The following is a 12,500-nucleotide window of genomic DNA, read 5'->3' on the forward strand; positions in this document are numbered from 1 at the left end:
GGTGGCGTGCCCTCGCTAATGGAACCACGAAGGCCCACCCGGAGCATCGCTCACCAACGGGAACCGGCCCCGTCGACGATGAATCTCCCCATTCGATCTTTTGGGTTTCTCAGGTTTACCCCTGAACGGTTTCACGTACTCTTGAACTCTCTCTTCAAAGTTCTTTTCAACTTTCCCTCACGGTACTTGTTCGCTATCGGTCTCGTGGTTGTATTTAGCCTTAGATGGAGTTTACCACCAACTTAGGGCTGCACTCTCAAGCAACCCGACTCTAAGGAGAGATCCTCCCGAAACGCGTTCCGGTCGCTACGGGCCTGGCACCCTCTGTGGGTACATGGCCCCATTCAAGATGGACTTGGACGCGGTTCGACGTCACGGGATAAACGGATCCTCCCGAACACTACATTTCCCAGCGGCGGAACCGCGGGATTCAGTGCTGGGCTAATTCCTGTTCGCTCGCCGCTACTAAGGAAATCCTTGTTAGTTTCTTTTCCTCCGCTTAGTAATATGCTTAAATTCAGCGGGTGATCTCGCCTACTCTGAGGTCGCTTCAACGTCACGACGCGAAACGAAAATTCTCGTTCGTGTCGTGTTTATGCGCGTAAACTTACAGAGAAGCTTCGAGGAAAATTATACGGTTCGAGAGAAGGTGGTATTTTTCTTTTATCTCTCTATTATGCTGCGAAAATCGCCTCAAAGAGAAAAAAAAATAAAAAAATCGAATAGAAGGAGAACACTCTTTTCCTCTATTCGATAGAGAACACGTTTTATGCATCTCGCCAAAGTGTCCAACTTCGTTCGTCGATAATATCACGCTAAGACTCACGCCAGACATCCGGTAACAACCGTCGGTTTTTAACGCCCGTCCTCTGTTTCCGCCTCTCCTACAGCCGTTTCTCTACTACTCTCGACGATTCCAGCGGTTCCTTGTTTTCTCTCTCGACGAAAACGCATGGGAACGCACGCAAGTGGAAAAGCGAGCGAGACGTACTGCGGTGTGCGTGTGTTCGGGGACTGGACGACCGGCGCGATGTTAGGATGCGCGGTCCAGCGATAGACGACGAAGAGACATGGGATGACCAACGCTCTCTCTTTTCTCGGAGCGCCGAATTGCCATAAAAAAAAAAAATCACACGCGCGCACGACATAGTCGTACGCGCGTGTATACCTCGTCTTCTCCGATTAAATCAAAGTTTTTCTCGAGCCTCGCCAAAGGGGATCTCGTCTTTTCTTCCTCTTCTACGATCTCTCCGACGACCATCGTACAACTTTCTAACGGACTCTCGTGCGCATCTTAATCGAGTACAGAAACGCTGCGCAAACACCTCGGAACTTGTAGTACCGCACACCTTAGGCCGATCTTAGACGCACGCTAGTTCGCACACGCTTTTCTCGTATTATGAGATCTCCGACGAACGTGGCTTTGGGCCAGGCGCGCGCGGGCAGAGAGATACACGACGACGGGGAAAATTCGTCCCGATACGAGTAACGTGTACTCTCCGATCTCCGCGCAACGCCGGGGATCATGTCTCCCTAAGTCATCAGCGTTCGAAGAAATCGCGTGTGCGTTCCCGGATCTACGGCTTTCTCTATCGGTGCGGTAAAAAGCACGGAGGATGTAATACGCAACGACGACCCATCGATGCGACGGTCCTCGTTGTAGTCGATCGCTCTCGCGAAGAGACGGAGTGGGCATATTATTATTCGATCCCTGGGGCTGTACGAGTAAAACGTCTTAAGACGAAGACGGTAGAGACTTTTATGACAAAGTTTCGCACGCCACCGAGTTTTTGGTTCTCTCTTCTCTCCTCTCTCGACCGAGTTCCCATATATGCTTTCTCTCTCAGTCTCGCCAAAATATATAATATTCGTTTAAGACGACGTCGGGGGCGCGGACTTCGTGCGTCGAACACCGGCAAACGTAGCATATATCGCCTGATATGAAAAAAAAATCGGTCACGAGGAGAACTACGAGTATATTCGATAACCTATACACGAAGCGGTGCATAAGCGGGCGGTCGTCCGAAAGGACGACTCACGACGCCGCGTGCACTCACGCAAGTCCGTGACGGTTCTCTCCGCTCTTATTCGTATCCCATTCTTCTTCCTCTCGTCGTCCGACTCTGAAACGTTCTCTTATTATATTTTTAAGAAGAACGACGGCGGGTTGTTGTCGAGGCAAGAAGGGACAGAGAGAGACAGAGGTAGTGTTTCGTAGTCTCTCGTGAACACGATAGATTTATATATCGAGCATGCGTACGAGTTGCACGGTCTCGGCACGACCGCGACGAACGCCGACGAGCGTCCAACAATCGCTCGTACGTCGCGTACGTCCTCTCGTCCGCTCTTATTCGTATCCTTCTTCGTGCGCTTTCCCCTTTCTCCGACTCTGAAACGTTCTCTTTTATTTTAAGAAGAACGACGGCGGGTGGTTAAGGCAAGAAGGGACAGAGAGAGACAGATAGAGAGTAACGATACGCAACGCAAGCAGTCTTAGGTTTACGTGAGCAACCCTCAGCCAGGCGTGGTCCAGGAATTGTATCCGTGGACCGCAATGTGCGTTCGAAATGTCGATGTTCATGTGTCCTGCAGTTCACACGTTGACGCGCAATTAGCTGCGTTCTTCATCGACCCACGAGCCAAGTGATCCACCGTTCAGGGTAATCTTTTATATATTTACAACATTTTTATACTCTTTGTACTCTTAATTCTCGGTTCGAGCGAAGCCGAGTTCCGACACGTTCGACCAACGGGAATCGGACGCGCAGAAGTCGCCATAGGATTGACGACACGAAAATGTTCGAAAAAAAAACCGACGAACGCGCGAAGATTCGCGCGTCCGTCGGCCGGGCGTAAAGTACATTATGATATATAACAACCATCGAGATCGAAGCTCCGTTCGTCAGGAAACGACGGGGATATACACACCCGATTCTGAATCCTCTGTACAGCACACGATCTCGCGAACGAGTAAGCACGGTGGCTAGCCCATGTTATGTATGTAATGCGTAATTCCACTCCCTCGTCAAATTTATTCAAGAAACAGCGCGCGTGCATCTCCATCGTTCGGGCGATGTAAAGATTCGATGGGATTCGCGCGGCCGTCCGCCTCGAGCGGTCTTTCTTCCCAATATCCAGAAGCAGAGTTTGAAAAACTCTAGCGACGGTACGGGTGTCCGACTCACGACATCGAGGCTTCGAAGCCGGCGATCCCCTCCGAACGGATGGCGACCACGCGACGACTGAAAGCGTGAAAAATCGACGAAAGAGAGAACACATCTCCGTTCAGGTGGGTGTTTGTAAAACAAAAATTCGATGGGACTCGCAGCCATAGCCATCGTCCTCGCGCGGTCTTTCGTCCCAACATCCAGAAGCAGAGTTTGAAAAAACTCTAGCGACGGCACGGGTGTCCGACTCACGACAACGAGGATAGAGACACGGCCGGTCCCCTCCGAACGGGATATATGCGACGATAGACGACAAACTAGATGTAAAGCTTTAGTCTCGTTCAGGTAGCGTACAAAATAAAAATTCGATGGGACTCGCAGCCATCGTCCTCGCGCGGTCTTTCGTCCCAATATCCAGAAGCAGAGTTTGAAAAAACTCTAGCGACGGCACGGGTGTCCGACTCACGACAACGAGGATAGAGACACGGCCGGTCCCCTCTGAACGAACTTCGGCTAGACTAGTTACGAATCGTCATCGTCGCATAGCGGGCCAAACATCCACGCAATGCGTCTTCGTTCTAGGTTACCCGATCCACGAGTATATGTTACAAGTGGTTTCGTTATTTCGAACAAAACGACATACGAAGAGCACACGCCCTATGGGTAGGAAGCACGTTTCGAGAACGCGCGAGAGTTTTGAAGAAAGAGACGAGAGGAAGTCGACGCAGAAGGTATCCATGGATCTTCGAAGAGAATCTTCGAAGACTATATCGGTATCCTTTCGCTCTGCGCGACTCGCTACACGTTCTTTCGCTCTCGTCGACTCGTTGAGCTTCGTTCGATCCCAAAGAGGAGTCTTCGATATGTCCCGTTGCTAGGAGGAGAGCAAACGCAACACAGACTACGAAACATAGAAGAGAATAGGCGAAGAGCACGATCTCTCCGACACGAGGCACTTTAGAGATTTTCTTATTTCGTACAGCGGTTTCCACGATGCAAATACGAAATACGAGATCGTGACGGCGGGTCTTTCTGTGTACGGCCTCGCGCAGGCGCCACGACTGCATTTCTCTTTGCACGTAAGTGGTTTCCGTCGTAATTTTTTAGTTTGATATATTTGTGTTACAAGGCTGGCGTTCCCTTTTATAGTTATTAGAATTTCATATATATTATTCGGAGACGGCGGGTCTTTCTGTGTACGACCTCACGCAGGCGCCTCGAATTCTTATATATATATATATTATATCTCTTCATCCCGATGATCGAGAGAGAGTGCCACCTTCTCTTCGTATAATTCCGTAGCTGGAGGGTCGTCTCCTCCTTACGGTTGTTTCATATTTTTGCCAACGGAGGTTGCCAAGCTCCGTGGCGATCTTTGCGTTTGTTAAAGTACATAGCTTGTTGATACGTCGTATATACTTTGATTCGTCGGTATAGGAGGAGTACGGCTCCTTACCGACGTATATATATATATATATGTTTTTCATGTTCAAGTCAAATTCTTTTGGTTTTTTATATCGTTAATGATCCTTCCGCAGGTTCACCTACGGAAACCTTGTTACGACTTTTACTTCCTCTAAATGATCAAGTTTGGTCATCTTCCCGGTAACATCGGCAATGCTTATCACATTGGCCGCGCACCAGTCCGAAGACCTCACTAAATCATTCAATCGGTAGTAGCGACGGGCGGTGTGTACAAAGGGCAGGGACGTAATCAACGCGAGCTTATGACTCGCGCTTACTGGGAATTCCTCGTTCATGGGGAATAATTGCAAGCCCCAATCCCTAGCACGAAGGAGGTTCAGCGGGTTACCCGGGCCTTTCGGCCAGGGAAAACACGCTGATTCCTTCAGTGTAGCGCGCGTGCGGCCCAGAACATCTAAGGGCATCACAGACCTGTTATTGCTCAATCTCGTGCGGCTAGAAGCCGCCTGTTCCTCTAAGAAGATTTGTTTGTACGTTGGTAGTAAAAACCCACCGACCGAAGCCGGGGGCCTTCGAGATACCATAAGTTACGTCTATTTAGCAGGCTAGAGTCTCGTTCGTTATCGGAATTAACCAGACAAATCGCTCCACCAACTAAGAACGGCCATGCACCACCACCCACCGAATCAAGAAAGAGCTATCAATCTGTCAATCCTTCCGGTGTCCGGGCCTGGTGAGGTTTCCCGTGTTGAGTCAAATTAAGCCGCAGGCTCCACTCCTGGTGGTGCCCTTCCGTCAATTCCTTTAAGTTTCAGCTTTGCAACCATACTTCCCCCGGAACCCAAAAGCTTTGGTTTCCCGGAAGCTGCCCGCCGAGTCATCGGAGGAACTTCGGCGGATCGCTGGCTGGCATCGTTTATGGTTAGAACTAGGGCGGTATCTGATCGCCTTCGAACCTCTAACTTTCGTTCTTGATTAATGAAAACATTTTTGGCAAATGCTTTCGCTTCTGTCCGTCTTGCGACGATCCAAGAATTTCACCTCTAACGTCGCAATACGAATGCCCCCATCTGTCCCTATTAATCATTACCTCGGGGCTCCGAAAACCAACAAAATAGAACCGAGGTCCTATTCCATTATTCCATGCACACAGTATTCAGGCGAAGGTAGCCTGCTTTAAGCACTCTAATTTGTTCAAAGTAAACGTATCGGCCCACCTCGACACTCAGTGAAGAGCACCGCGATGGGATATTAGTTGGACCGCCCGCGAGGAGCTAAGCCCACCGATAGGACGTACCACATAATGCCAGTTAAACACCGCGAGCGGTGAACCGACACTGTGACACACAGATTCAACTACGAGCTTTTTAACCGCAACAACTTTAATATACGCTATTGGAGCTGGAATTACCGCGGCTGCTGGCACCAGACTTGCCCTCCAATTGGTCCTCGTTAAAGGATTTAAAGTGTACTCATTCCGATTACGGGGCCTCGGATGAGTCCCGTATCGTTATTTTTCGTCACTACCTCCCCGTGCCGGGAGTGGGTAATTTGCGCGCCTGCTGCCTTCCTTGGATGTGGTAGCTGTTTCTCAGGCTCCCTCTCCGGAATCGAACCCTGATTCCCCGTTACCCGTTACAACCATGGTAGGCGCAGAACCTACCATCGACAGTTGATAAGGCAGACATTTGAAAGATGCGTCGCCGGTGCTAGATGACCATGCGATCAGCACAAAGTTATTCAGAGTCACCAAAACAAACGATGGACGGACAGACGAGCCATCCGCCACCGATTGGTTTTGATCTAATAAAAGCATTCCTACCATCTCTGGTCGGAATCTGTTTGCATGTATTAGCTCTAGAATTACCACAGTTATCCAAGTAAATGTAGGTATGATCTAAGAAACCATAACTGATTTAATGAGCCATTCGCGGTTTCACCTTAATGCGGCATGTACTGAGACATGCATGGCTTAATCTTTGAGACAAGCATATGACTACTGGCAGGATCAACCAGGGATCTTGTATTCGATATTTCGTTTAAGTTCTCTTCGTGTCGTAGGTGGGACGTAACACCGTACGACGAGACTTTTCATTTTTAGATATATATATATAATATACATCTATCTCCTCCTCCTTCTCTCAGCGACGTTCAAGATACACCCATAGTTCAGTAAGATCTTCGAACGCCACTCTCTCTCATCATATAGCATATGATGATACAAAAAGAGTCGTAACTTCACGAGAACACTCCTGAGATCTTTTAAATTATCTCTCTTATAACATATCTTAGCGGTAAAGCACGTATACACCTTTCACGCTGAACGAACAAGCGCGTATATCACAGTGCGTCGCGCTGGACATACCGTAAGAATATTCTCTCTCCTCTCCTCCACATACATTTATTATAAGAGAGTCTAATCTTCGAACATCACTCTCCGTAGAAGACATACTACGCAAAGATAGTAAGCTCTACAGCGGCCAATTTTAAAGACAGCATTTTATTTATAAGTATAAAAAAAGTAGCTGACGGATTTTCCCATATATGTTTGGTTGAATCGATGCTCTGTTAGTACAAGCACGCACGAAACCAACTTTCGTTGGAATACGTGCACACAGGTCACCAGCTTCCCGACTAAGGGGAACCTTGCCACGATATTTGGTCATTACGTCCAGGACAGCGACCCGCGGCGCAGCAGTGTAGAGAAAAAACCAGTACGAGAACGGAGGAACAGTCGAGAAATAGCGTAAAATACACTAAGACTCGAGGAGCGGTGACTGAATTCTCAACCGAGGCCGTAGAATAGCCACGCGCTCAACGCTGTTCCGACCGAACCGTCCGGCTCGACGTCTCTCTTATAGATACGAAAGCGCCGGCCGGCAGGCCGGCGCCGGCCGGGCTAGCGGCCGCGCGCTTATGGTGCAAAACCTCCGTAGCAACGTACCGTTCGGAAGGGACGCTGGAACTTAGTCGCGCGAACGCTCGATCACTACTATACAAAGGCAATATCCAACCATCGAAATATTTTACCAGACACTTAATTAACATAATAGAAATACATTTTTACCAAAAAATTAATTTTTTTTTTCACCGAAAAATCGCATCAGTAAACATACTCTTTTATCGATTTCGGACAAAAAACAAGTTTATAATCAATTACAACACGTTAAAATAAGTAGAAATATCCAAAAAAATATATACCTTGTAACGTTAATTAACGAAAAAATTAGAAAAATATCCCAGTCGTGTCGGTTCGACGAACGCTAATTTTTTAAAAAATTCTATAAAAATGTTTAATCCTCGTGTATTTAATTGAGATAAAACGATTTCTATAAAAAAATTTATACCTTATAACGCTTTTTAACGAATTAACTCGAAAAAATGTTCTCGCCTCGGAATTTTTCTAAGTCCCAACGTACCGGCTCGGAATTTTTCTATGTTCCAACGACCGGTCGCATCGGTCCAAACTTTTTTTCTACCTTCTCCCGATTCTAAAAACGCTTAATCCCGACGTATTTCATCGAGTTAGGACGATTTATGCAAAAATATTCCTACCTTATAACGCTTTTTACCGAGTTAACTCGAAAAAACGGTTCGGTCCGAAAATTTTCAAAGTTCCAACGACCGGACGCATAGGTCCGTTTCTAAAAAACATTTTCACGACGAAATAAACCATTAATCCCGATGTATTTCGTCGAGTTGGAACGATTTATGCAATAATATTCGTACCTTATAACGCTTTTAACGGAGTTAACTCGAAAAAATGTTCTCGCCTCGGAATTTTTCTAAGTCCCAACGTACCGGCTCGGAATTTTTCTATGTTCCAACGACCGGTCGCATCGGTCCAAACTTTTTTTCTACCTTCTCCCGATTCTAAAAACGCTTAATCCCGACGTATTTCATCGAGTTAGGACGATTTATGCAAAAATATTCCTACCTTATAACGCTTTTTACCGAGTTAACTCGAAAAAACGGTTCGGTCCGAAAATTTTCAAAGTTCCAACGACCGGACGCATAGGTCCGTTTCTAAAAAACATTTTCACGACGAAATAAACCATTAATCCCGATGTATTTCGTCGAGTTGGAACGATTTATGCAATAATATTCGTACCTTATAACGCTTTTAACGGAGTTAACTCGAAAAAATGTTCTCGCCTCGGAATTTTTCTAAGTCCCAACGTACCGGCTCGGAATTTTTCTATGTTCCAACGACCGGTCGCATCGGTCCAAACTTTTTTTCTACCTTCTCCCGATTCTAAAAACGCTTAATCCCGACGTATTTCATCGAGTTAGGACGATTTATGCAAAAATATTCCTACCTTATAACGCTTTTTACCGAGTTAACTCGAAAAAACGGTTCGGTCCGAAAATTTTCAAAGTTCCAACGACCGGACGCATAGGTCCGTTTCTAAAAAACATTTTCACGACGAAATAAACCATTAATCCCGATGTATTTCGTCGAGTTGGAACGATTTATGCAATAATATTCGTACCTTATAACGCTTTTAACGGAGTTAACTCGAAAAAATGTTCTCGCCTCGGAATTTTTCTAAGTCCCAACGTACCGGCTCGGAATTTTTCTATGTTCCAACGACCGGTCGCATCGGTCCAAACTTTTTTTCTACCTTCTCCCGATTCTAAAAACGCTTAATCCCGACGTATTTCATCGAGTTAGGACGATTTATGCAAAAATATTCCTACCTTATAACGCTTTTTACCGAGTTAACTCGAAAAAACGGTTCGGTCCGAAAATTTTCAAAGTTCCAACGACCGGACGCATAGGTCCGTTTCTAAAAAACATTTTCACGACGAAATAAACCATTAATCCCGATGTATTTCGTCGAGTTGGAACGATTTATGCAATAATATTCGTACCTTATAACGCTTTTAACGGAGTTAACTCGAAAAAATGTTCTCGCCTCGGAATTTTTCTAAGTCCCAACGTACCGGCTCGGAATTTTTCTATGTTCCAACGACCGGTCGCATCGGTCCAAACTTTTTTTCTACCTTCTCCCGATTCTAAAAACGCTTAATCCCGACGTATTTCATCGAGTTAGGACGATTTATGCAAAAATATTCCTACCTTATAACGCTTTTTACCGAGTTAACTCGAAAAAACGGTTCGGTCCGAAAATTTTCAAAGTTCCAACGACCGGACGCATAGGTCCGTTTCTAAAAAACATTTTCACGACGAAATAAACCATTAATCCCGATGTATTTCGTCGAGTTGGAACGATTTATGCAATAATATTCGTACCTTATAACGCTTTTAACGGAGTTAACTCGAAAAAATGTTCTCGCCTCGGAATTTTTCTAAGTCCCAACGTACCGGCTCGGAATTTTTCTATGTTCCAACGACCGGTCGCATCGGTCCAAACTTTTTTTCTACCTTCTCCCGATTCTAAAAACGCTTAATCCCGACGTATTTCATCGAGTTAGGACGATTTATGCAAAAATATTCCTACCTTATAACGCTTTTTACCGAGTTAACTCGAAAAAACGGTTCGGTCCGAAAATTTTCAAAGTTCCAACGACCGGACGCATAGGTCCGTTTCTAAAAAACATTTTCACGACGAAATAAACCATTAATCCCGATGTATTTCGTCGAGTTGGAACGATTTATGCAATAATATTCGTACCTTATAACGCTTTTAACGGAGTTAACTCGAAAAAATGTTCTCGCCTCGGAATTTTTCTAAGTCCCAACGTACCGGCTCGGAATTTTTCTATGTTCCAACGACCGGTCGCATCGGTCCAAACTTTTTTTCTACCTTCTCCCGATTCTAAAAACGCTTAATCCCGACGTATTTCATCGAGTTAGGACGATTTATGCAAAAATATTCCTACCTTATAACGCTTTTTACCGAGTTAACTCGAAAAAACGGTTCGGTCCGAAAATTTTCAAAGTTCCAACGACCGGACGCATAGGTCCGTTTCTAAAAAACATTTTCACGACGAAATAAACCATTAATCCCGATGTATTTCGTCGAGTTGGAACGATTTATGCAATAATATTCGTACCTTATAACGCTTTTAACGGAGTTAACTCGAAAAAATGTTCTCGCCTCGGAATTTTTCTAAGTCCCAACGTACCGGCTCGGAATTTTTCTATGTTCCAACGACCGGTCGCATCGGTCCAAACTTTTTTTCTACCTTCTCCCGATTCTAAAAACGCTTAATCCCGACGTATTTCATCGAGTTAGGACGATTTATGCAAAAATATTCCTACCTTATAACGCTTTTAAGCGAGTTATTTCGATCGGAACTTTCGGCCTCTTCGCACCGGTGCGAAAAAATTCTAAGTTCCAACCGCCCGGTCATGTTGGTCCGGCGGAAAAAATTTTTCAAAAAAATAAAGCGAAATCGTTACTTTCGACTAGATTACGTCGATACGTGACGATTCCACGCAAAATTTCGATACCTTATAACGCTTTTAAGCGAGTTATTTCGATCGGAACTTTCGGCCTCTTCGCACCGGTGCGAAAAAATTCTAAGTTCCAACCTCCCGGTCATGTTGGTCCGGTGGAAAAAATTTTTCAAAAAAATAAAGCGAAATCGTTACGTTCGACTAGATTACGTCGATACGTGACGATTCCACCAAAAATTTCGATACCTTATAACGCTTTTAAGCGAGTTATTTCGATCGGAACTTTCGGCCTCTTCGCACCGGTGCGAAAAAATTCTAAGTTCCAACCGCCCGGTCATGTTGGTCCGGCGGAAAAAATTTTTCAAAAAAATAAAGCGAAATCGTTACTTTCGACTAGATTACGTCGATACGTGACGATTCCACGCAAAATTTCGATACCTTATAACGCTTTTAAGCGAGTTATTTCGATCGGAACTTTCGGCCTCTTCGCACCGGTGCGAAAAAATTCTAAGTTCCAACCTCCCGGTCATGTTGGTCCGGTGGAAAAAATTTTTCAAAAAAATAAAGCGAAATCGTTACGTTCGACTAGATTACGTCGATACGTGACGATTCCACGCAAAATTTCGATACCTTATAACGCTTTTAAGCGAGTTATTTCGATCGGAACTTTCGGCCTCTTCGCACCGGTGCGAAAAAATTCTAAGTTCCAACCGCCCGGTCATGTTGGTCCGGCGGAAAAAATTTTTCAAAAAAATAAAGCGAAATCGTTACTTTCGACTAGATTACGTCGATACGTGACGATTCCACCAAAAATTTCGATACCTTATAACGCTTTTAAGCGAGTTATTTCGATCGGAACTTTCGGCCTCTTCGCACCGGTGCGAAAAAATTCTAAGTTCCAACCTCCCGGTCATGTTGGTCCGGTGGAAAAAATTTTTCAAAAAAATAAAGCGAAATCGTTACGTTCGACTAGATTACGTCGATACGTGACGATTCCACCAAAAATTTCGATACCTTATAACGCTTTTAAGCGAGTTATTTCGATCGGAACTTTCGGCCTCTTCGCACCGGTGCGAAAAAATTCTAAGTTCCAACCGCCCGGTCATGTTGGTCCGGCGGAAAAAATTTTTCAAAAAAATAAAGCGAAATCGTTACTTTCGACTAGATTACGTCGATACGTGACGATTCCACGCAAAATTTCGATACCTTATAACGCTTTTAAGCGAGTTATTTCGATCGGAACTTTCGGCCTCTTCGCACCGGTGCGAAAAAATTCTAAGTTCCAACCTCCCGGTCATGTTGGTCCGGTGGAAAAAATTTTTCAAAAAAATAAAGCGAAATCGTTACGTTCGACTAGATTACGTCGATACGTGACGATTCCACGCAAAATTTCGATACCTTATAACGCTTTTAAGCGAGTTATTTCGAAGAGAGTCTTCGAACGTATAAGAATATTTCAAAGACACGCTCTTACGCGTTGCTCGCTCGCTCCGCTCGCTCGAAAAAAAATAGCCCAACCCAAAACCAATCCCTTTTGCGTC

The 12,500-nt window shown here is 45.3% G+C and overlaps 3 non-coding genes across 3 annotated transcripts in view; all 3 read right to left on the reverse strand.

Moving 5' to 3' along the window:
• The window catches only part of LOC138189265 (large subunit ribosomal RNA), a 4,077-nt gene extending 3,529 nt beyond the window's left edge, over window positions 1-548 (reverse strand). The window contains exon 1 of the ribosomal RNA XR_011175976.1: window positions 1-548. This exon is cut by the window's left edge and continues 3,529 nt beyond it. This is a non-coding gene — a ribosomal RNA (large subunit ribosomal RNA).
• Window positions 549-2,508: 1,960 nt separating this feature from the next.
• Window positions 2,509-2,663, reverse strand: LOC138189301 (5.8S ribosomal RNA). The gene has a single exon (XR_011175995.1). It is a non-coding gene; the product is annotated as a 5.8S ribosomal RNA (ribosomal RNA).
• Window positions 2,664-4,688: 2,025 nt separating this feature from the next.
• LOC138189327 (small subunit ribosomal RNA) lies at window positions 4,689-6,611 on the reverse strand. The gene has a single exon (XR_011176021.1). It is a non-coding gene; the product is annotated as a small subunit ribosomal RNA (ribosomal RNA).
• Between the last annotated feature and the right edge of the window lie 5,889 nt (window positions 6,612-12,500).

Source organism: Bombus flavifrons, unplaced genomic scaffold, assembly GCF_040668555.2.
Source record: "Bombus flavifrons isolate JBK064 unplaced genomic scaffold, iyBomFlav1_principal scaffold0024, whole genome shotgun sequence".
NCBI lineage: Eukaryota > Metazoa > Arthropoda > Insecta > Hymenoptera > Apidae > Bombus > Bombus flavifrons.